Genomic DNA, 23,840 nt, shown 5'->3' with positions numbered 1-23,840 from the left:
CATTGCTGCTGCAGAGCCCCACTCCCCAGCCTTGCCTGGGGCTGGGAGCCCTGTGGCTGCCACAGCAGCAAGACTTGCTTGTCTCGCCATGTGTGTTAACTCACGCTTGCTCCATGTGGCATGACAGAGCATGGCCCCATGTCCCATACTTTGCATCCAGCCTTGCTTCGGACCACGGTGCCTGATGCTCTGCTCTCTCCTGGCATTAGCTAAGGCTGAGGAAAGCATCAGCTGCATTGGCACAGGCAGCTGAAATGGCACAGATGATCTGTAGGGTCAGATCACCGAAGCCCAGCGGACAGGGGCTTGGAAGGTCTGTGTGTGTGTGTCACTGTTTAGTTAATCAATGGGCATGGGAAGTTCTTGGGTGCTGTCATGCCCATGTGTATGTGCACATATATGTGTGTGTGTGTATATGTATATATATATATATGTAGCACTATAGCATCTTGCTACTGTTTGGACCCCGTAAGTGTTTTTCTAGACAATGCTTGCCCGCAGCGAGCGCCCAGTCACCTGATCTCAGCAAGCCAATCTATGCAGGGATCTCAGGAAAGAACAGTTGGGGTTTTATGAAGCTGGCATAATTTACAGCTAAAATAGCACACCAGAAATATGTCCAATCCAATCTCCTTTGTAATCTTGTTTTCATTTAAGCCTCCACGGTGGCGATGGGGGGAGTAAGGAAAGCAAACTGTGAAGGGAGTTTATTACCCATGCCAGGGAGATTTGCGTGATACTCTGTACAGAATGACCTCAATTTGCAGAGGTAAAACTGGCTGTGGTGCTCCCCAGCTTGAAAGGGTGTCTCTTGCCTGTGCTGGGGGCCTTGGCTGCAAATCCTTTTTCAGGTGGCTGTGTGATGTGCTCGGGACCATCCATGCCGTGGAGCCATCCCAATGCCTGCTCCCGTGACTGGGCAGAAAGAGCAATGGCGATGCATCAGTGACCATTGTGTTTGTGTTAGCCTGGCCTGCTCACCAGGAAAAGGAATGAAATTATCTCACTGCTGCTGCCATTGCGGGTTGCATTTCTCTTTAGTTTTCAAACCACATATTGTCCCAGATCTCCTGCCAATAGCAGGGAGCGAACTGATAATGCAGCTGCTATTAATAAAGCAGCGTTGTTACATATTCATATCAATCAGACTTCTAATTCCACAATATTTTTTTTAAAAAAAAAGGCAGTGCTTCACCGGAGCGATGGAGGAAGGTATCACGGTGGGATGGTGTTGGGAGATGCATTTTACCAGCATTGGCAGAACCTGCTCCCCTCACATTTCTTCTCCTGGGGATTCCCGCGCTGAGCTGGCCCTGGGGTCCTTGCCCATGTCCCCCTCGGCCTTCCGAGCGGCCAGCAGCGCTGAGCTAAAAGGTGGGATCCCAAAGGTGGTTGCGGGATTCCCGGAGCACTGTCACCGCGGGGAAACGGAAGCGGTGCGAGACGGGGGAGCACTGAATTCAGGCGGGTGGGTTGGCAGGAACAGCTCAGTGCTCTTCTCCATTTTATGTAGAAAATTTCACATATTATGTAAATTAAAAAGCAAAGTATGGAAAATCTGGATATAAATCTGGGATGTATATATGTTTGTACAGCCATTAGAGAGGAAAGTATACTACAGAATCCTGGCCAATGGATAAATATACTTATGCTGCCATTCCGGCAATAAAATATGCTTTTTGTCATTGCTACAGTATAAAAAAAAGCAGTCTCCAAAACTGTAGCAGCATTTTATGGTAAACCATAAATTGGAAAAGATACCTAATTATTCACAGAGTATTACAGAGGTGTCGGTAAATGACTTCACCATTAAGGCCGCACCGACACTTGCCCGTAAAGCAAAACCCTCTCTCTCACTTCTTAATGATTGAATTCTATGTCCAGATTTGGCCAAATAAATCTTGCGAGGCCAAGCATGTTTTCTGTGAACACTGGTCTGGAAACTCGCCCTTACCTTCTGGCCAGGAACATTTTGAAACGCAGCCGTGGGATCTCTGAGTCCTCTGACAAGCTCTGCAGTCCCCGAGCCTTTCCTGGCTCTCTCATCCCCGGTGCGTGTCAGAGCTGCTCCCATCTTATCTCTGCTTCCTCTGGCTCCCAGTGCATATCAGGAAAGGGAGCATGGTTGTTCTGCCAGGTTCCCAGCGCTGGCAGCCCCGGGAAGCGGGCTGGCATTGAGCCCTCCCGACAGTGGCTTTCGGTCACTGCAGCAAACAGTTTCCAAGCAACTCAGAGACTGCTGGTCTAAAAGGACTCTTGGTAGAGGCATGTAATATTAACTGCAGTTATTAAAAGGAGCAACGCTAAAAAGGATGCGGGAAGGGCAGCCAATGGTGTAGCCAATATCCTTCTGCCATCACTCATATCATAAGTGCTTTAACAAATCTGGAGGCATGTCTTAGCTGAAATGCCTATAGATGCCCAGCAAGGCTGCAGGCAGCTCTGGTTCCAAGCCTGCTCCTATGAGTGCTGCAGGCAGGCTGGGTACAGGGCACTGCTGTCCTGCCAGCTTTTCAGCTGGGCACTGGGACAGATGCAGAGGATGCAAAGGACGTGGTCCCTGCCCCAAAGAACTCGCATCTTGGGACTCCATCCAGCTCTGAGACCTTTTTTGAGCAGATCTGTTCCCTGGCATTGCCCAGCTGTGGCATAGCCTACAGCAAGTGCTCCTCTTATCTGGGAACAGGTGGGTCCATCTCCCTGTGTGGATATCTAGCCTCAGTCCATGCCCTGCCATACGTTTCATAGAATCATAGAATCATAGAATCATTGAGGTTGGAAAAGACCTCTAAGATCATCGAGTCCAACCATCAACCCCACACCACCATGCCCACTAAACCATGTCCCTAAGTGCCGCATCTACACATCTTTTAAATACTTCCAGGGATGGGGACTCAACCACTTCCCTGGGAAGCCTGGTCCAATGTTTAACCACTCTTTCAGTAAAGAAATTTTTCCTCACGTCCAATCTAAACCTCCCCTGGCACAACTTGAGGCCATTTCCTCTTGTCCTATCGCTTGTTACTTGGGAGAAGAGACCGACACCCACCTCGCTACAACCTCCTTTCAGGTAGTTGTAGAGCGCGATGAGGTCTCCCCTCAGCCTCCTTTTCTCCAGGCTAAACAACCCCAGTTCCCTCAGCCGCTCCTCAGAAGACTTGTTCTCCAGACCCTTCACCAGCCTCGTTGCCCTTCTCTGGACACGCTCCAGCACCTCAACGTCCTTCTTGTAGTGAGGGGCCCAAAACTGAACACAGTATTGGAGGTGCGGCCTCACCAGTGCCGAGTACAGGGGCACAATCACTTCCCTACTCCTGCTGGCCACACTATTGCTGATACAGGCCAGGATGCCATTGGCCTTCTTGGCCGCCTGGGCACACTGCCGGCTCATGTTCAGCCGGCTGTCGACCAACACCCCCAGGTCCTTCTCTGCTGGGCAGCTTTCCAGCCACTCTTCCCCAAGCCTGTAGCGCTGCATGGGGTTGTTGTGGCTGAAGTGCAGGACCCGGCACTTGGCCTTGTTGAACCTCATACAATTGGCCTAGGCCCATCGATCCAGCCTGTCCAGGTCCCTCTGCAGAGCCTTCCTACCCTCCAGCAGATCAACACTCCCGCCCAACTTGGTGTTGTCTGCAAACTTACTGAGGGTGCACTCGATCCCCTCATCCAGATCATTGATAAAGATATTGTACAAGACCGGCCCCAAAACTGAGCCCTGGGGAACACCGCTCGTGACCGGCCGCCAACTGGATTGAACTCCATTCACCACAACTCTCTGGGCCCGGCCATCCAGCCAGTTTTTGACCCAGCGCAGAGTACACCTGTCTAAGCCATGAGCCGCCAGCTTCTCTAGGAGAATGCTGTGGGAGATGGTGTCAAAGGCCTTACTGAAGTCCAGGCAGACCACATCCTCCAGAGTTTCCTCTCTGGAGGCTTAACTGCTTCTTTCAGGTCATATTTCCTTGCTCTGCCTCTCTTTATTTCCAGTGTTTTGATGCTCCCTTGCATCCTGCACCTGCTTCCGTCACTGTCTGCAGCCACCTTTGAGAATCCATCCCCCTCTCTTCATCTTGGTTGTTGCTTGCTCCTGTTGACTTTGGGCTGCAATGGTGGGGCATGCCCATGCAAAGACCATGGACTGGTCAGTACTGAGAATTACCCCATAGCGCTGCGTTCGGGTGGAGAAAGCAGCGGGAAGGCACTGCCCGCAGGCACTTGAAGCAATCTGTCCCTCCATGGGGAGTGGTTTGGAGGTTGCTCCCTCCATTCCTTTACAAGCACGAGCTGGAAATGCTCCTGCTGCTGCCCACGGTCCCAGGAGGCTGACGCGGTGCTGGTGGGAGGTGGGCCAGGAGGTTGGCAGGAGCGTGCTGCCATCAGCGTGTACAACCAGCCCACCTTGGCTGTCACATCCCTCCTCCCAGCTGCTGGGGTTGGACCCAGGTCTCTCTGGGAAAGACTTGAGATGGTGTCTGGGTGGTATCTACCAGGGCTGGCTGCTCTCCAGCCCCTTGCAAGCCTCTCCCATCCCAAGGGCAAACAGAGATCCCAGCGCTGTGCTCTGGCCAGGGACTGGGAGTGATCTAGTGGCTCTTTGTCATATGAGTGATGGGTGTCTCTAAGTGGGCTGGCAGCAAAAATCCCAAAACATCTCCAGAGGACCACGATGGTGCCTGGAAAAGTTCAGATACAACTCAGGGGAATATTACTGCCTGGATGCCTGAGCTGTTTTTCCTGAGGGCAGTGAAAATACAGGCTGCAGCTTGTTGGCCTGGGGAGATGGGTGGTATGTGGGCAGCTGAGGGGTTTGGCTGTCTGCAGAAAGCCCCTGTAGCATTGCTGTATGTTCATAGGAGGCACAGCAGGATCTCTGCCTTCATCCCCGTCAGCAAAAGCATGGGGAGGAGTGCCGGGACGCTTCCCTGTGGCCAGCTGGCGTCAGTGGGAGAGGCCAGCAGCATCAGCAGGGCTCCTTCCAGGTCTTCTGAGCTCCCAGGAGCCTGAGCCCAAGGGAGGAAAGACCCCATGGCAGGGCTCACCAGGATGTGACCTCTGATCCCCAAAGCTAAGCCCTTTCTTTGGCGGAGTGAGTGAGTGTGGCTGGGAGGTGACAGGCAGCTGGGAACAAGTCCACCTTGTTCACACCGGACACTGGAGCTTCGATCCCACCAGACAGACCTGCACACTCCTCCATAAGCCATCTCTGGTGTGAAGCCACACAGTGCCAGTGTGCCGGAGCAGTGTCCTGCTCTCACAGCACCAGCAATGCTGTGAGCGGATCTGCCACCCTCCCTGCCTCCAGCCACCCACAGTTGTTGTTAAGACTCCGTGTTAAGATAAAAGGCTCGGCAACTCCTCAAACCAATCCCTTGGTTTGGATGCAGGGATGCCACAGCAGCGGGGCTGGGGTGCTGGGGGTGGCCTAGCGGGGTTGCTGGGGGGAAGGAAGGTGGTGGAGCAGCTTGCGGGATGCTGAAGCAGGCAGGAGTGGGGTGCTGAATGGGAGGGAGGACCAGGCGCTGCCATCTGGTCACTTGGTCCCCAGCATCGTGTAGCAGTCAAAGCCAGGCTTGTTCCACCTGAAGTGGGTAGAAACTGAGGTTAGTCCTGCTGGGTGGACTGGCACCTCCAGCAAGCCCCTTGCTCCCCCCGCAGAGCACAGGATGCTCGATTTTGGGAAAGAGTAAGAGAGTTAGAGCTAATTGAGAGAAGTAAGGAGCTGTATTGGTAGCAGGTGGGATTACTGGTGTCACAGGGGATCTGCAAAGTGCCTGTGCTGTTTGCTGTGGTTATACGTAGCAGGAGGCATCTGGCTTTTCTCACCTTGTCCACGAATTTAACTTTCTGTCTCTCCTGAGGTAGTGTGAGCTCAGAATGGAGGGGAGATAAGGAGGAGGTGTTTTTTGCTGATCAAAAGCAAATCCAACGCATATGTTATTGTGAGCAAACACTGGCACTGCAGGAGTGCCAAGAGGCCAAACATGGCTTTCTGTGCTGGAGGAGACCTGCCTGAGGGCAAGGCAGGGTTGGGAAGGGGCTGGGCAGCCAGGTAGAGGCTTGCAGAGCAGGTGGACATGAGATCCATCTCTCCCTGGGCGTGGGAAGAAACTCCTTGATTCTGGAAATATCACTGAGGCACTCAAATCCAGAGATGGATTTGAAGAGGCAGCTGCTGTCATGGTCCAAGTGGGCAAAGTCCTGGTCCTCAGGCAGGCATTTCACCCTGGAAATGGAAAAGGCTCAGCTGACTTTGCAGCTCTTCCCGATGCTGGTTTGGGTGGGGCTCTGTCCTGCCCTGCTGCCTCAGACCCCAGGGCAGCAACCTGCACCAGGGCAGCAGCCGGAGGAGCCACGTACCTCCTGGGCAAGCGATGCCACCGGTCTACATGTGGCACCACCTACGTGTGCGATAGCTGCACCAGGCTGTTTACAAACAGGCTGTGCTGGAAAGGTGCCCAAAGAGAGGCTGTGACAAGAGGAGGGAGGGCAGGGTCTTCCCGCAGGACTGGGAGCACGAAGGGCTGCCTTGCAGCGTGGGGTCCCACGTGCCGGGACAGCTGGGCCATCGGGAACAGCCAAGCGGGGTGCTGTCTACTGCAGTCCAGCATCTCCTCCGGTGCTCTAGGGCGGGTGGGGACCCATGAAGTGGACTGTGCAAAATCTGGGTCCCCACCCGCCCTGGAGCACCAGAGGAGATGCTTCACCATCTCTGGCCTGACAGTGCTGGCAGTGGGAGGGGGTCACCATTGCTGCCCACGGAGACACTCGCACTGGGGACATGCTCATGCCGCTGGCTGCAGGAGGGGATGTTGGGCTGCTGGACCGGCGCGGCAGCGCCTGCGCTGCTACCATAAATCTGCCTGGCATCAGTGGTGGGGACGATGCAAAAAGCATTCCCGCTAACTTATGGCTTCTCTGCTTTATAGGGATAGGAAATAGCATCACGCGGCTGGCTCTGCTGGCATTTACTGCGTCATGAGTTGTCCTTCCTCCCTGTGCAACATCAGTGGGACTCAGCGAGTGACTACTGCCAGTCAGGCGAGCATGCGTAGAGCAGGGACTGGTGTGCCAGGAGCTCAGACCTGTATGAGGGTCTGGTGGCTCCAGCGACATTGTGAGAAGTGGTTGTTCCCACTCAGGGATGCTGCATGGTTATGGCACAGCAGTATCTTATCAGCTGTCCCAGTTAGACCCACCTTGCACTGGGGGAAATGTGGTGGACAGGCGTGAAACAGTGCCACCACTGCTGCCCTTGTCTCAAATGTGTCACCCTCCATCCTTCCAAATCAGCACTTGATCCTTCCAAAGCTGCCTAGCTGAAATGGCTGTCAGGGTCCTCCACCGCCACCGAGGATGGCACCACGCTTGTGGCCCGTGCTGCCCTCAGCAGCAGGGTAGCCATGCTCACCATTGTGGCTCTGGCACCAGCTACGCAGCCCATTCAAGGGCTTGGGGTTGCAAAACTGACCCACCGTGGCGGCAGATGAGGGTAGAAGAAACCCAGAGCAGAGGAGCATGGCCAGGGCTGTGCAGCAGTAGGTGGCACCCTAAGCCCCGCTCCTCTCAAGCCCGTAACATCAGGCTTTGGGAACACCATCGCCTCCATGTCAGGGAGCATGTGCTGAGGCAGGGCAGTCCCTGCCTGTTGAATCAAGACTCACAGGTCCCCCCTTAGCCCTCCCCTAACCAGCCTCCTGCCTGCCGTGATGGCTGCTGCCACCATCCCAGCCCATCCCAAGTAGCCCACATAGTTTTTTTTTCCCCAGCCCTGTGCTCTTGTTGCCTCTCTCAACACCTCTGCTCCACGCGAAGCCGACTGCGGCAAGTCCAACCCATCATGCCACAGCAGCAAACGCCAGCTGCCCAGGAGCGCTCACAGAGGAATGTGAAGCAGCAGTGTGCCCCACTCTGTGCCCGGCTTGAGGCATCCTGGCAGCAGCACCTTAACCTCTTCTCTGTCTCCACACGCTGGGTCTTGATGGCCAAGTGCCTTCTCCTTATGTGCCTCGGTTTCCTCATTCTTCCAAGGGGAGCAATAGTAATGGCTCTGAAGTGCTTTGGGAGGAAAGGGAAACACTGAGCGCTGTCTCTGTCCCTGCTGTGACAGTCAGTGGGATGTGGTGGCCTCCTAAAGGCCCTCTGCCCAAGGAGGCCCCTCTCCACCTCTCGGTGCTTTGAAGAGATGTGATGCAGCTCTTGGCTAAGCGAATTTTCGTTCTCCATGGCTCTTTTCTTTCCTACTCAGCATTCAGGGAGCATCACTTTGGTAACCAAGGTATTTGCATAATCTGTATTTTGTGGTAATTGCTCCCTTTCAGAAGAGGTGCTTATCATCCCATCGGTTTTTGGGGAGCTTGTGCTATCTTTGAGGCCAGGTGAGGAGGTAGTCCCCAAAGTGGGGTGGCTGGGCTGCTACCCTGTGGCTCAGGGGATCCCTCCCCCAGGGCAAGGAGGCTCAGGGGAGCCTTTTGCCCACAGGCTTCTGCACCATCAGTGATCTCCTGCTGCAAGTCTCTTCCTCACCCCGTGCCTTCCCCTTAGCCCCAGAGCCTCCAAGCTGGGAGGGAGGATTTTCTCATGCCACGTGCCTCCATGCAGCGGGACACAGGGTGTCCGTCTCTGCAGGAGCTGCCTTCCCAGGGCTGCTCTCTCTCTCTCCCTGATGCCGTGGCATGGAAAAGCAGCCACTGGGAAATGCTTCGCAGCACTTTAGCAGCTAGCGGAGCAGTGGAGTGGGGCAGGAGGCGTGGGGCTGTCACCCAGCTGCAGGAGATGCTCCATGGGGACACCATGGCTTTCTGCCCTGTGCCACCGCAGCACAGCACCTGGGGGAGCGGGGGGTCTCAGGGGGCAAGCAGTGGCCGGTGCCTGGTGTGTCCACCTGCCGCCCTCGCCGGCCCAGCAGCGTGACTCACTCCCCGAGCGGCAGCTCCCACGTGGCAGTGTTTCCAAGAGACTGAGGAGATGTCTCCAAATGGCAACAGCTGAAGAGGGAGCCTGGGTCCTTGTCCCCGGGGCCTGGATAGGGCATGTGCGCTCCCTGCCCTCCAAGGAGAGCTGGGAAGCGGCTGGCTGGGGGGCAGGACCCCCGCACCTGGGGTGGCAAACCGGGCAGCCTGCGTTGGAGTGGAAAGCAGCAAAGCCTGGTCTTGCCCAGTGTTGGCAAAGGTTGGAAAGGCTGTGAGGAGGCGGCTGCTTGACGGCTGGGATGTGGCAGCAAGCAAGGGAAATGCCCAGCTCCGAGGGCTCAGCCATCCACAGCCCTGGAGAAGGAGAGGCAGGCAGCCAGCTTTCCGCAGGCTTGCAAGCTGGCTCTCGGGTTTGCTGTCCATTAAGCGTGGGGAAGCAGAGCCTGTTCTGGTCTTGAATTATTTCTGTGTCTTGCTCTTGCGAAGCCCACATGTGTTGTCCGCAGGTCCTGGGATGCCTCTGGGTCTGGGACAGGCAGCAATGCAGAAACCAGCCTGGCCCATGGTGCAGAGGTTAAACCATCCCTGTGCTCTCTGACTACAAGAGAAAAAAAACAGCACGTCCTCTTCCAGGTGCCCAGGCGGTGTTGGTGCTGCCTGACCTGACTACTAAGCAAGGGCTGAGGTTTCTCGCAGTACCAATCCCAGTGCATGCCGAGCCGTGCCGTCCCCCATCCTTCTCTGGGCAGGAGCAGGGCGCTGCGTCTGTCCCTGTTCCCCTGCGCCGGCATCGCTCCCAGCGTGGCTCTGCCATGCAAACACAGCTCATCTTTATTGCCTGCTCTAGCCTCCAGGCCTTGCTTCTGTGCTGCCATCAGCCAGATAGTGGAGGCTGCTCCTGCCCTGGCACCAATCGTCTCCCCGGCTGTATTAAGTCTTGGTTTATCTGTATAAAATTTCATGTCATTTATCTTCCTAAAGGCTGGCAGGTAATTCTGTAATTGCCATTCCTCCTATGGTGCTGGCCTCTCCTCTCTCCCTGCTAGTTTGATGACCTCTTCAGGTTTAATCTCCCAGGAGTTTACATCGTCTTTGCAATCCCCAAGGAGTGATGCTGCTAAATCCGGATCCCAGTGCCGGTCTCTCTGGGAAGCCCTTAATTCCCTTTCCCATTAGCGGGATGCCTGGTTAACAACCCCTTGTGGCTCCTCTTCTGGTCCTTCTCCCCACGGAAGTGCTCTGGCCTCAGGGGCTGGCTGCGTGGAGCGCAAGGGTTTGGCTGTGGTGGAGTCCATGCCCTCTCCTCCTGGCAGCTCTCACCTGGCCCCAGCGCTCAGCTTTGGCGGAGGGTCCCCCCCATCCCCAGGCAGCCAAACCCGGGGCTGGATGAGCCTGGGGCACTGTGATGCTGTGGCAGTGTTTGCCCCACACCCTGCAGACCCCCTCTTTGATTCCTTCCAGAGGGAGGCGGGTGATACCTCCCACACGAGGTAGGGCTTCAAAGCACTTTGCACCCAACGCCTTGCCTCAGAGACCCCATGGACCCCACAGACCCCATGGAAGTTTCTCTCTGCAGCCCCCCTGGGAGGCAGCTCGTTACCATCTCACAAGCAGGGTAGGTGGTGGGATGTGGGGCAGGGGAAGGCTGCACTGGGAGCATCTCCCAGGCTGTGGGCTCTCGCTGGCAGAGGATCCTTTCTTCAGGTTAGACAGAGGATGCTTTGAAGTGGTTCAGTGCTCGGTTGGTTTTTGTTCTTTGCTTTTTTTTTTCCCCCCTCCCTTTAACGGGAATTGTATTCCGTGTGTGGAGCAGCTGGTAATTCTCCTCCTGGCTGCTGCTGTGTCACCTCCGAGCAGCTCTCATGAGACTCCTCTTTTCAATGGCTGTACAGAGAACTTGAGCAGAAGAGCCTTGGGTCTGCTCCTGCTGTAACCCTACTGATTAGAGAGACGTTTCTGAGAAGGCATTAGAAACCTCGTCCTGCCTGGGGTGGGGACACAGAGAAGAGACCTTGCGAGCAACATCCCCACCCCATTTGCTGCGGTTGTCAACCTGGGGGTCTGTACAATCGCAGCCAACACAGCACAGTGTGTGCCTCACTGATGCTTAACAGCAATAAACCGCTGATTTCATTTTTTTTTAAAAAAGTGCTTTCCTCAGTCAAAATCCTCTAGTCCCAGAGGGGACCCAGGCCTGAGCTCGGTGAGGGAAGGGAGTGTTCCCCGGAGAGTTGGGGCTGTCTCAGAGCTATGGGTTCCTCTGGGGAGGGAGAAAGACCTTGTGGCTGTGGGAGAGAAGCTGGATGCTCCCGTCTCAGTTCCCATCCCTTGGCTCTGTAAGAGGAGGATGCTGGGGTTTGCTTGTCTCAGCTCTTCAGAAGATGATCTCTTTATAGCAATGCCTTCCCTTGCTACCTGTTCACGCAGGATGAGATCCAAGTTAGATAGTCCCCGCTAATGCTGATACTAATAACTTGCCTGTGTTTACCCGCCCCCAGCAATATTCCTGCAAATGAGGTGTCAGCAGGGATGCTGGCACGTGCGAGCCTCTGCATGTGGCTTTTACAGGACCAATAAAGCGAGGCTGGGGCATGTGGTCAGGAATCACGCTGGCATCCAGCTGGAGAGCTGGTGGCACATGGGGAAGGTCTGTCTCCCAGGCCGGTTTGAGATGACAGCGTCTCATCATGTGCTCCTTCACCTGGCGCTTGTTCAACAGAGGGTCCTTGTGGAAATGGTTTGAACTTCATGTGTGCTAACCACAGCTCCTGCAGTCTCCTCTGCTGAGAAGATGGCAGTTTGTTACCCCAGCTTCAGCGCAGACTGCTTCCCCAGGAATCACTCTGCTTGGCATGAAAAGCAAAGGCCAGGTATAACACCTGTGGGTCTCCCAATCCCTGAGCAGTTTGGCTGCAGAGCCCTGCTCCTGCCTGTCCATGAAGGAACTGGGCCAGATAAGTCTCCGATCTCCCAGTCCCACACAGGACGTAAGCGATGCCCCCAGCCACAGCTCCGAAAAGACTGGGAAGCATCTCTCAGTCATTAACGCTGCATCTCTGCCTCAGTGGCCCTAGACATTATTTGGAAACTGCCCCTAGACCCTGAGCCTTTTATTGCCTGTAGCCTGTAGCATCCGATATACCTCGACCACTACGTGCAGCAGGACTGGTGAGCCTGTGTGACCAAGGACTTGGGAGCATCTCATCTCTGTCCTGCAAATTTGTGGTACCACCTGTCGTTACCAAAAGCGCTGCTGCATAATCCATCCCCAATGTGCAAATGGGCTGGCAGGGAGCCATGCCTCCGGGAGATCTGCTCCTCCTTCCTCTGCCATGGATGCTGGCTCCAGGATTTGCAGATGCTCTGGGTCAGAGGGTTTTGTCTCTCCTCCTTTTTAATTGCAAAGAGGATAATAGGTTTTGTGGTTGAGCACAAGCGCGGGAAGCCCGCGAGCTCTCCTTCCTCCCCAGCACCCTTGCAGCTCCCTGCCAGCAATCAGGCTCCTTTCCCCCCCGCAGCTCGGAGGAGCTGGCTAGCTGAGTGCCGAGAGGGTGCCAGAGCACCCCAGTGTGTTCAGTGAGGAGAGAGGTCTGTGCTAGCCACCTTCCCCTGGAGCCAGGCAGGCTGCCTGCTCCCCTCCAACCTCATTGCGACCGCTTCCCATGCTTGCAGAGAGCCCGTTACCATGCCTAGTTAACAGGCTGGGGTAGAGGCTGGTTTGTATGGATTTAGCATGAAAAGTGTGGGCCTGGAGCCCACCTCCTCTTTCCTGAGGTCTTGCTTGCACCTCCCAGCCTCTGCCTGGGGGGGTGGCTTTCTGAGTCAGAAGAGTTTGGGCAGCTGTGACTGACCTTCTCCCAGGGTGCCCTTTGAGTTAGTGGCCTTCCTTCCACCCGTCCTGGTGGCCTTCCATCCTTCGTGCTTCACTGTGTAGGGCTATTACGAAAAACATTCCCCTCCCATGAGGGCTTGGCCAACGCTGCAGTCATCACTGAACCCTGGGGCTGGAGCTGAACCCCCAACCTCTCTCTTACCACTCCTTGCCCCGGGAGCCCCCCAGCTTTCCCATATGGATGTCCATCCTAGCCCCAGGACAGAGTTTGTAGCTCCCATCTCCCCATGATAATGAGCTGCTGGCAGCCAGGAGGTATTAAGAACCAACTGGCTCATCTGCTGAGAATGTTTGATTGTTGTTGTTATCATTTTGATTACCTTTTTTATAGGCTAGCAGAAGGATTTTAATCTGGACAGTGAAGTAGGAAATGGGAGAAGCTGTGCCCGGAGCTCGCCGAGGAGGCAGCGGGGGCTGGTGGCTCCTTATCCACGTCTCAGAGAGGTGATTCTGATGCTCTCGGCCAAACTAGGAGTGTCAGGGAGAGGCATTCCTGGCCTGGCCTCGTGGGACTGCAGTTGCCCCTTGTGTTATTCACAGCCCAGCTGGTGCCCAAACAGCCAGTGATGCTTAACCCTGATCTCACAGCTGCCTGGAGCCGGTCGCTGCCTCAAAGCATTGATCTGAGCAGGCAGAGGAAAGGGCGGCAAGCTCCCAAGGCCAAGTTTCAGCTCTCCCTCCTGCTTCTTGTGACTCAGGACAGACAAAGTCATCTGATGTGTTCCCGCCAGCGGCTACGAATTGTCATTCACTAAAAGTGCCAAGGTGACAGCTGTGGAGACCACGGGCAGTGGTTTCGCTTGCAGATGAGGAGCAGCACAGATCTTGGCCTTGCGATGCTCTCCGGATGCTAACGTGGCTGGTGTGAACGGGCATGGTGGTTTAGGGAGCCGCCGCTGCTGTGCTGCGCTGTGCTGCCTTTCCTCCGAGGCTCGGCTACTGCCCGGCAGCTGGTTCAAACTGCCGCAAAATGGGTTTGTTTCAATCCCCCTTGGTGAAAGCAAAGTAGCGGTGCTGTAGGCAGATCTGTTTCACACTGCAGCGGCTCAGGGGCACAGACAGTGGCAAGGGAGGGGATGAGGATGGGAAGCAGGGCTGCATCCCAGGGGACTCAGCCAGCCCCACTGGGGCTGGTGTGGGGAGGTATCTTGCCCCATCCTGAGATCTCTATGCCACCACCAGCTTCTTCACTGGGGATGTGTTTCTGAAGGGCTGTTGCAGTGTGGGTGTGAGGTGGCCCAGGACTGTCACACGGGACCTCCATCACTCCTCCTGCTGTACCCACAACCCCAGCCACCTGCTGCCCGCATCAGCCCCAGCCTCAGGTGCTCGAGTGGCAGCCAGTTGGTTGTTTCAGCCATCATGGTTTGCAAAGCCCGTGGGCAGCAGACCATGGGCGTCCTGCTGCAGGAGAAGAGATGCAAGGGGCCAGGTGACAAAAGCAGTGGCCAGCACCCCTTGGATAGGCGGCTGCCCAGAGAGGTAATGGAGGGGAGGCAATGCTCCCACATGCTGGGGGCTCTGGGTGCTGTGGCATAGCAGGGGTACCGCAGCCCCATGGCGGTGTGGGTTGCAGGGCATCGTGCAATAATGTGTTGCAGCTAATGCTGTGTGACAGTTTGACAGGTCCTCCCAGGACAGCCGGAGCTGACATGCCATCTTCAGAGCTGTCACTCTTTGGCTTCCACACTAAGGCATTTATCATCAACAGGTGGCATGGGTAACTCTTTCCCCCAGTGTAACTCTTCCATTGGGTAACTATTTCCCAATGAAGCCGGCTGAGGGGAGGGCGGAGAGGAGGGGAGTCTAACATCCACCTGGTCCAAAGAGGTGATGCCGAGCACCTCCCTTAGAAGATTCAGGGCTCTGGCAGGAGCCAAGCATTGCCATGCCCTGCTCCAGGGCTCACCCCTGCCCAGCCCCAGCAAGGGGTTTTGCACCCACAAGCCAAGTGGCTGCGAGCCACAGTTGCCGCAGCATACAGTGCTCACGGTGCCCTGGCTGGGGAGCGGGTGGGGATGGCATCGGCTCCTTGGGGCTGGGGTAGCCAGTGACCCCTGCCAGGCTCAGGGAGCCACTTTAGGAAGGAAGGGGCTAGAGGTGCTCACATGGGGCTCACCCAGAGAAGGTCTTTGAGGCAGCTCCTGCCCAGCCCCACAGGATGATGGGCTGGATGTGGAGCTTCACACGTAAAACACAGGAGCAGAAGGACATATTGCTGCCTTCCCCAGCCCCCTGAACTTGACCCAGGATGTGAGCAGCATCCTGTATGGACCACTGTCCCCCTGGCAGGAGCTCTGGGGCATGAGGTGCCATCATGGACCAGCCTGGGGGGATGCTTGCGGTCCTGTGCCTTCCATTTCTCTGCTCTGCTGGGTGCTCTTGATGCTCTTTAAGAGCAGTGAGGCTCCCGGTACTCAAACCATTTCACTCTCAGAGAGAAACAAACCGGGAACACGCACAGTGAAGCAGAATTATCAGCGTGTCTGGAAAGGCAGGGAGCTGGAACAAGACAGGCTCTGACAGCTGCTTTCAGGAGGTCTGCGAGAGACCGAGCAATGTGTCAGCCATGCACAGCTCGTCCTGCAGAGCATCAACCCCCATTTTGCCCGGCTGCCTTTCGGCACACACAGCCTGTCCATGTCTCAGGAGCTGCCTGGCTCTACCTGTCCTGGCCGTGAAATGCATTTGGGGTGGGCGCTGGGGCAGCAGCTGTGGGCTGCTCCCTCATGGGATGGTGGCTGAGCGATGGGGACGCGCTGGTCCCAGTGGTGGGGATGGGAAGCAGCATGTGTTTCCAGGCTGAGTCATGCTGAGGATTGTGTCTTGTTCCTTGTTAAGAGTCCAGATACAGTATTTGCTTGGCAGAAGTCAGCTCATCACCCACCTCTCCCCACCTGTCTGTCCGTCCATCCCTCCCAGCTCCCTCACGTAGCAGCAGAGTAGCATCTGTAGGGAAAAAAAAAATCTCTGACTGGAAGATTTGGGTTGCTCTGCAGGGCTGTAAGGTCAGGAACGCAAAAGCTGGTGCTTGCTATGCAGAGCACGGAGCCAGCATGCCGGGCAAGCAGGTACTTACTCAGCTGCAGCTGTGAGGGCCAGCTTTGCACTGGGATGAGGGTTTGCATCTATGAGAGGGGGGAAACGATGCTACCAGGGCCAGAAGGGGATGGTAGGTGAGCAGGGGAGATCGAGACACACTGAGCTCCTGGGTGGGCCTCGCTGTCCCCCATGCCGGCCAGCCAGGTGGTCGGAGCCGTGGAGGCGGACAGGGCACATGCGCTGCTCTGTCCCCCCTCACCGAGTTGTCTTTGCTCAGCTGCTCTGTGCCTAGGTTATTTTAGCTTTGATTCAGCTCCAAAATTGCCTTGGCTGAAACTCTGTCTCTATTGTTTTCAGTCTGCAGGAGCATCATTGAATGTGTCAAAAAGATAAATTGGAGAAAAGGAGAGGAAAAAAAAAAAAGAGGAGAGCAGTGCGGTTGGTGGGGAGAGCCATGCCGGTTGTGGTCTCCCAGGGCAGCTGGCTGCTTCAAGCACACACTCCCTTCCCAGAGGCAGATTCTTGCCCTGCTGCCCAGCTCCCTCCCTGCAGCCCTGTCCCCTTCTCTGCAGGGCTGAGACACCCTTCCAGATATCCCCCTTCCCTTCTGCCAAAGGGGTTTTTCCCTTCAGCAAAGCTCATTTAGGCTTAGCATCTGCCCTGCGCGAGCCTGGTCTGGGAGCACCAGGAGCGCCGGGAGCACAGCCTCCAACACCTGCTCTCTGTACCTGCCCTGGCTGGGGCTGAGACGGCAAGTCCAGCCCAGTGGATGATGAGCTAAAGCCCCTGTAGATCAGCCAGGAGCACTGTAGCAGGGCTCTGGAGACGAACAGAAAAGAGGTAGGAGGGAACGAGACAAACCCAAGCAGGACAGACAGTGAGAGGGGTCCTGGGCCCTGGGCGGGGGCTCAGAGCAGACCTGTGTGCATCCCCAGGGGTTTCACTCGCTGGTGGGCTTGTGCACATCTCAGGGTACAGCATGCCAAAACACCTGGTCCAGGGTCCATGGAGCTGGGGAAGGTCTGTGCAGCACAGACCCAGTCTGCATGGGTTGGCTTGGGCTCCAGCCCAGGCTTTCTGAGGAGTTCAGGGGGCCCCTGTCCCAACAGTTCGAAGAGGGTTCAGGCTTCTGCATCCCTGGAAGGATCAGGCCTGAGGGATAAGGTTGGGGGGGTTATCTGTCCATCTGGGATTATCAGTCGGTGCTGGAAGACATGGTGCCATCCAAGGGGTCCTGGAGCCAGCACTGGGGATGCGGCACTGAACAGCTCGGGCAGGTTGCTGTCGTAATGCCTTCACCACTGCTAATGTAATCAGCCTCCTCCAGGACATAGCTATCAGGGGAACCCCTGTCTCGAGGGCTCATTAACTGCCAGGCAGAGAACAAGCGTGCTCCCAGGGGGATCAGGAGGGTTAAATCCCACCGAGGTGCCGGGACCCCTGGTTTGGCTCCTGGGAAAGGTGCTCGCGGTGAGTTATGGGAGGTTGAAGAGGCAGTTGTTACTGCTGTTGGGGACACCAGGGCAAATGAATAGTCTATTAAATAAAATGTCAGCCAGAAATGGATGAGAACTGGCATTGCTTTTTCAGCTTGCACTTTACAAAATGAATCTCCTTGTGCGCAGTTCATTTGCATATTCAAAATAGGCTACAGCGGAGGGGCTCCCCTTCTGAACCCGCTGACACCAAGGGCTAAATTGTGTAAATTCAGTTATCCAAATGCTCCTCTAAATTACTGGAACGATCTAACGACATAATCCATTGCCAGAGGAGATGGGTTTTCAGAGCCTAAGCCCCTTTGTTTCTGGAAACTACATCAACTCACGCATAAGAAATTAAGCTGAGAAATTGCCTGTGAGCAGCGAGCTGGGTCCCATGCCAGGGCAGGTGAAACCATTCCCTGCCCCAGTTGCCTTTCACACCTGAAAAGGGAAAGATTGATCTATGTGAAAACTTCAGGAGGCAAATACTGAGCGGATCCCATTAAATAAGGCTGGTTTCAAATAGTAACTGATTTGCATGGGCTGATCAAGCTAATTACTACACCAAAAACTCAGAAAATCATCAGATTCTTATGCAGCAGGAGTGCTGAGGTCTGCTGCTATGAAGCTGGGTGCATAGATGCCTGCCAGCATTACCATGCCTTCAGCAGCAGCCACACCGGCATCTCCGTTGGGAGCTGTGCATGGGATGTGGCCGGCATGCCGGCTCCATTTGAGGCAGTTGCTGCTCACCTGCCAGCAGCAGCCTGAGCTGTCACTCCCCCTTATCTGACGGCAGGCAAACTCATGACATCAATAGTTTATAAATCATTTAGTCTGGTTTAGAAACCTGTTGGGGTGTTTCTCTGCACTACCAATGCTTTCCAAATGCCACGGTGTGCGTGGAGCGCGATGGCCCTGCAGAGCAGCGCCTGCTGGCACCGGCAGAACCAAGCCACCAGCAGCAGGGGCCACCCACACAGCACGTGGGTAGTGAGCATCTCGGTCTTGCTGGTAATTTGGTCCCATCTGGTACGCCGGGGACCGAAAGGCTGGGCTGGCATCTGCGCTCCTTCTGACACAGCTGGGCGAGTGCAATCTTGGGTGCTGCCTGGGAGCCCTGGCAGAGCGTGGGGGTCGTGTGCCAGTGGGCAGGCAGCCTGGTGGGTGACCGGCAGGGATTTGTGCCATGGGCAGGCGGTAGCTCTTGGGTGGCATTTGGCCTGGTGGAAGGGAGGTCCCTTGGGCATTCCCAGCACCCCTGCCTGTGTCCCACGGGAGACCGTGTGTGCATGCATCCCATGAGGGCCCCAGGTGTCTTCATCCCACAGGGGACCATGTGTGCCTGCATACCACAGGGACCCCAGGTGCCTGCATCCCACGGGGAAGTGTGCTTGCATGCATTCCACGGGGACGCTGGGGCACACGTGTCAGGTTGTGCCACCACAGAAGCAGCTCCACATCTCTGTGCTCGTGCTGTTTCCCCAGGCGAGTGCCTTCAGGTGACTTGTGGGCGAGGAGGCGTGCGGCTGGTGAGACGTGTATGTCTCCTGTCGACAGAGAGACACTGTCTCCCGAGGCTGCTGATTCGGTGCAACATTTGTACACACACGTGTAGAAAACAGAGTACATGTGGGTGGGTGTGCCTCTAAATATAGGCCTGGCTACCTGGGAAGTGCACTGCACTCACAAGCCTGCTCACTGCAGCTTGCAGAGTCTCCTCCTCGCCCTGCGCCTGCAGGAGCGTACTGGCACAGGCAGCAGAACTCAGAGCAGGTTATAAAGAGATTATAAAGTATAAATTAAGCCTTTCTGATAGAAATGCCGGCAGCCCCAGGCTGAAAGCATCGCGCTCAAAGGCTCCCCCTACTCCTTTGCTTTTTTTCTTTTTTTAATGGTTTTGCCTTTATCTGGCATCAGCTCAAGAGCTTTACTGAGCCTTGGAGCATGGAAAGGGCTCCCAGAAAAGGCAGGGGTGGAGGGGGACCCAAAGATGCTGTGTTTGTCACCTCCCATAAGTGGGTTCCTGTGTAGCTGTGGTCAAGGCGGGTGACAGTATTGGGGGCTTGGTGGGACAGTCCCCGCTGCCACGCAGGCAAGCTCATGGGCCAGCTCCATCATGGCTTGGGGGACCTTCTCACCAACGTTGTACTGCCAGAAATGCTCCAGGGTTTGCCACCTCTATGTCAAGGCGAGCTCTCACCCTGGACGGGCTGGAAGGGCTGAGCAATGGGTCACTGGACTGCACTGGGAGGTGCTGGGTGAGTTCACTGGGTCTGACTCACGCTCCCTCTGCACCTGGGGCCCGTCACGCAGCGTCTGGGCTGGGAATGTTGCTGTTGCTTCTGCAGTCCTGCTTCCTCCGTTGGCATCCCTTCCCTCAGGCCTCTTCCCTGCTCTGCTCTGCGCTGGGTGGAGATAGCAGTCCCAAAAACCTCCAGCAAGTCATCAGCTGAGCAAATTGCTCTCTATAAATCCAGAGTGGAAGTCCTGGGATTCATGAGAGCCCAAAGGAAAGTGCTTGATTGGATTTTCAAGCCTCTTTCTGCAGTACTGAGAGAGAGGGGCTGACAGCCTCCCTGAATCTTCCTCACTGCTGCCTGGGAGGGGATGCAGACTGTGCCCTCTTGCTAATGGGATGTAAAGGATCCATAACTCTCTCCCCCCTTTAACTTCCCTCTGGACTTTGTATGCAGCAATAAATTTCTCCTCCTGCAAATCCTTTGGAGCAAGGCGGGCAGCTACGGGGTCCCTCAGGCAGGCATGTGCTCCTGCTGCCTCGCTGCCAGAGGGGAGCCACCGCACCACGCAGCAGACAGAGCCTGTCCCCGAGGAGTGTGAGGCTCTGGGCACACGCTGTGTGCATTTGGGGTCTCTTACAGAAAAGGCTTGGTTTGGGTTCCAGCTGCCTGTGCCAGCATGAGAGGGGCAGGAGCACCTGGGGCTGGCACCCATCACCTGGTGTAAGCCCCCTCCTCCCCACAGGGCCGAAAGTGTTTGTCTCCAGTACCACTAGAAAGCAAAGTTAATACAACACGAAGGTCTCCCGGGTTAAAATCGGGGAACGCAGGAACTGAGTGGTTCAATCAGCAGCAGCAAGTGAGCAGTGGAGAGCGGCCAGGCTGTGGTGGGGAACTGGTGTCACTCCAAGCCCCCATCACGCAGCTGAAGTGTCACGCAAATAAGGGAGAAAAGTGCTGTGAATTTTATTCCATCGCTCCTTATCTCTGATTAATCCTCTTATGTGTTCATCTCATTTTAGCCCAGTGATGACTGTCTGTTTACTGTATTCCTATAGTCCTCACAGAGATAAAAACCCCTCTGAGCCTGTAACATCTTCCCCAGCCCTGCCCTGGCTGGGCGAGGGGGCCTCCTGCCCGCTGACACCAGTGGAGCACCGCGGAGGAGAGGACCAAGGTAACGTGCTCGTGGTCACCATGGTGGACTGTAGCAGAGGCGGGGCTGGAAACTAGTTTCTCCCAGGCCCTAGATTAGTGCCCAGCCACCTGGGCATCCCTGAAGGGAGAGGAAAAATACCCTAAAAAAATTGTCCCATGGTGTGGCTTTGCAGCCCATGCTCAAGGCACGTGCTCAATGCACTAGAGAGAAGACGGGCTTTCCTCTCACCATCCCTGTCTCATTGCAGGCAGATTTGTTAGAGCCCTGCAAGGGAAGCCCTGCCTGTCCCATGTCCCTCTCCTCCAGCCCAGGCTGTCCAGCTCAGCTCAGTTTTGCTGGCAGCCCCGGGGTAGCGGCTCCCCTGCCTGCTGCTGGGTGAGGCAGGAGCACGAGCCTTCTGGGCCTGACCCTGTTGCTAAAGAATTTTGCTTTGATCCTTTTCTCGGCAAGGTGCTTCTCCAGCTGGGGAGAACAAAAATCCCTTAAACAGCCAAAAATCCTAGGGAAAATTGGAGGAGAAAATGGTGGGAGCCCCAGGTAAAAACAATTCACATTTATAGGAGAATGGCGTCTGTAACAGCGTGGGAACCTGCACAAATGAGGCAACCCACTGTCTTTGCAAGGCATTCAGACAGGTTGCACAGCATCCCAGCCTGTCCCCAATTTGCGCGGGCACAGCCAGACTGTGTGTGCAGACACCCTGGAGGTCTTCATCATCTCTCACGCTCAGCATCCTTCGCTCCCACAGGTACCCAATGCCCCGTGGCACTGCTACCAAGCACCTGCCCTGGAGCCCTGCTGCCTCCTGAAGGCACCCAGCGGCACACTCAGGCGTGTGCGAGCGGGGTCCCATCTCTGCCACACTCACATGTGCCTCGGGGAGCCCATGCCAGTGGCCTGACACGTGCAGGTGAGTACGCGCCCCATCAGTGTGCCGGAGAGGTGGGCTCAGTTCCTCTCTCCCACTGTGTATTGAGGGAGAGGGCTCATCTCAATCAGGCTTTTCTTGGTGTAAATTCTTCCAGGTTTTGGCAAGCTATAGCATGGGAATTTTGGAGGCCTCTGGCCTCCAAATAGCCGGAAATTGCTTTTCAAACCCAGTTGAATTTACAGCCTCCCCAGCATCCTGTGGCACTGAGCTCCAGGGATTAATTGGCTCTTGGCTGGCAAAGTCCTGCCTTCTCCATGTGTTAAACCTCCTTCCACAGGTGCCCTCCAGTTCTCATGCGGTGCCGGCTCCCTGCCCCATGTCATGCTGGTTTTAAAGGCCCCATCACAGTCCCTCTTCCTCTTCTCCTTTCCAGGCTGGAGACCCCAAGTCTTAGGTGGGAAAGATGGTGTTTGTGAGTGTTTGCCTGTGGAAGGTGCAATCCAGGCTGGGCTTCAGGTTCTCGGTGGTGCTTCTGGCCATGTCTCACAAGGCTTGTTTCAGGACAGTCTCTCCTTGCGCAGAAGCTGTTTCTTCTGTTGACCTGAGCATGTCTGGAGGTTGGGGTCAGGGTCTTTGTTAGCCATGCTTACACTGTATTTTCTGTTAATAAGCAGCATTACTTTGGGAATGGCCCCTCTCACCCTCCAAGATGCAGCTCTGAGCACCAGGTTGGGCCAGTCCAACTCCCTGCCGGGGCGGCTGAGCCCCTCTCCATCCCTCTCTGTCACCCCCGGGGTATCACAGGTCCTGCGATTTCCACCTGGCCCCCATTCCCTCCCTGCCCCTCTGCCTGTGTTTATCTCTAGCTGAGATGCCAGGACCGTTTAAAAAGCTGTAGGCTGAGCAGCAGAGAGCTGCGGCTGCTGCCCAGAGCCAGGCTGCGGCTGCTGCTTCATTATTTACAGCTGCCTTTGGCCGCTTGCTGGCTTCTCCAGCAGCTCAGCTCTGGCTGTGCTGGGGGACGCTGCTCGCTGTCTGCTTGTTCCTGCGCTGAAATCCCAGAGTATTTTTGCCCTCAAACTGTTGCCATCTGGCACCTGACCTCTGTACCAGCAGCGTACCTGGTGTACCTGCCAGCTCAGGACAGACCAAGTGCCAACGGTAAAGCTAACCCTTGCTAACCCTTTTGAAGAGCTCTACTGATTTTAAATTGCTTCCTAATATGGACAGCAAATCCGAGCTGGAGCACAGGGGTTAAAGGCCTGGGCCATATGGCAGAGCCATACGCAGACTGCAGTTCTCCAGGCTGGGTCCATGAAGGACTTTAGCCATGAAGGCCTGGGTCATTCTGCTGCCTTTAACATCGGTCTCAGCCAGGCTGGCACCCCTCGGTCCACCCCTCCTCACTTAAGCCAGCCATTAACTGCTGCCAAAGCAAGGGCAGCTGTTACCAGGCCATCAAACACCACCTCTCTGTGCATTGCATGTCTGAGGAGCTTCACAGTGGTCTGGAAGTATAGCATCTGTTTGCCCTTGCTGGGGATGTCTGACATGTTGACGTGGTCCAAATGGCATCTTCCAAGGTGACCAGATGCTTGCTGGGTGCAGATGTGCAGGGCTGATGGAGCAGAGATGCATGTCATGGTGGATCCTGTGCAGGTCACCTCTGCCCACTCTGCTCTTGTCCCCGCCATTGGTCCCCACACACCCTGACAGCCCTGTGGGCTCCGTCTGAGATGGAGACCAGCATGTGAGGCTGGAGCTGCCATATGCTCCCCATAAAAACACTTCTTGGCCCATTCCCCGGCGTTTCCTGCCGCTGCCACACGTGCTCAGGATCCCACATGCCTCGCAAGCCGTTCACCAACTGCAGCCTGGCAGATGGAGGAGTCGGGCACGATTTTGCAGCAGGAGAGACAGGAATCCACAGGCTCTGTTTGTTCTCAGGGTGTTCATGGCAGCAGAGGAAGGGGGAGGAGAGCTGGCACCCCCCCCCACAGTGCCATCTGTGCAAAGTGCCCCTCCGCAAAAGGCTCAAGACCTTTCCGTACCCACTCCCCATCCTGGGGCTCAGCCGTAAGCCCTTCTTCAGCTGCAGAAAGTGTTTCCACCTGGTGCTGTCCTGTTTAAAGGTGGCTGGAAATGGTGCGAGTGTCCTGAGTAGATGGAGACCATCGCTCCTCCCAGGCAGGTGGTACTGGTTTGTTCTGGTGGCTTTTCCCACTAGCAGAGACGGTCAGTCAGCA

The 23,840-nt window shown here is 55.7% G+C and overlaps 1 protein-coding gene across 3 annotated transcripts in view; it reads left to right on the top strand.

Moving 5' to 3' along the window:
* Positions 1–23,840, top strand: part of FRMPD3 (FERM and PDZ domain containing 3) — a 69,717-nt gene that overhangs the window by 5,629 nt on the left and 40,248 nt on the right. For 2 of the 3 annotated variants that reach the window (XM_076347184.1, XM_076347182.1), the window contains exon 1: positions 21,566–21,633. The gene's annotated coding sequence lies outside the window, so the exon portion shown is untranslated. Of the gene's footprint in view, positions 1–20,622; positions 20,742–21,471; positions 21,634–23,840 lie in introns of those variants that run through there. The other variant, XM_076347185.1, reaches the window with a different exon arrangement.

The sequence above is a fragment of the Aptenodytes patagonicus genome, chromosome 9, assembly GCF_965638725.1.
Source record: "Aptenodytes patagonicus chromosome 9, bAptPat1.pri.cur, whole genome shotgun sequence".
In the NCBI taxonomy this organism is placed as follows: Eukaryota; Metazoa; Chordata; class Aves; order Sphenisciformes; family Spheniscidae; genus Aptenodytes; species Aptenodytes patagonicus.
This window is presented reverse-complemented; position numbering and strand designations above follow the sequence as displayed.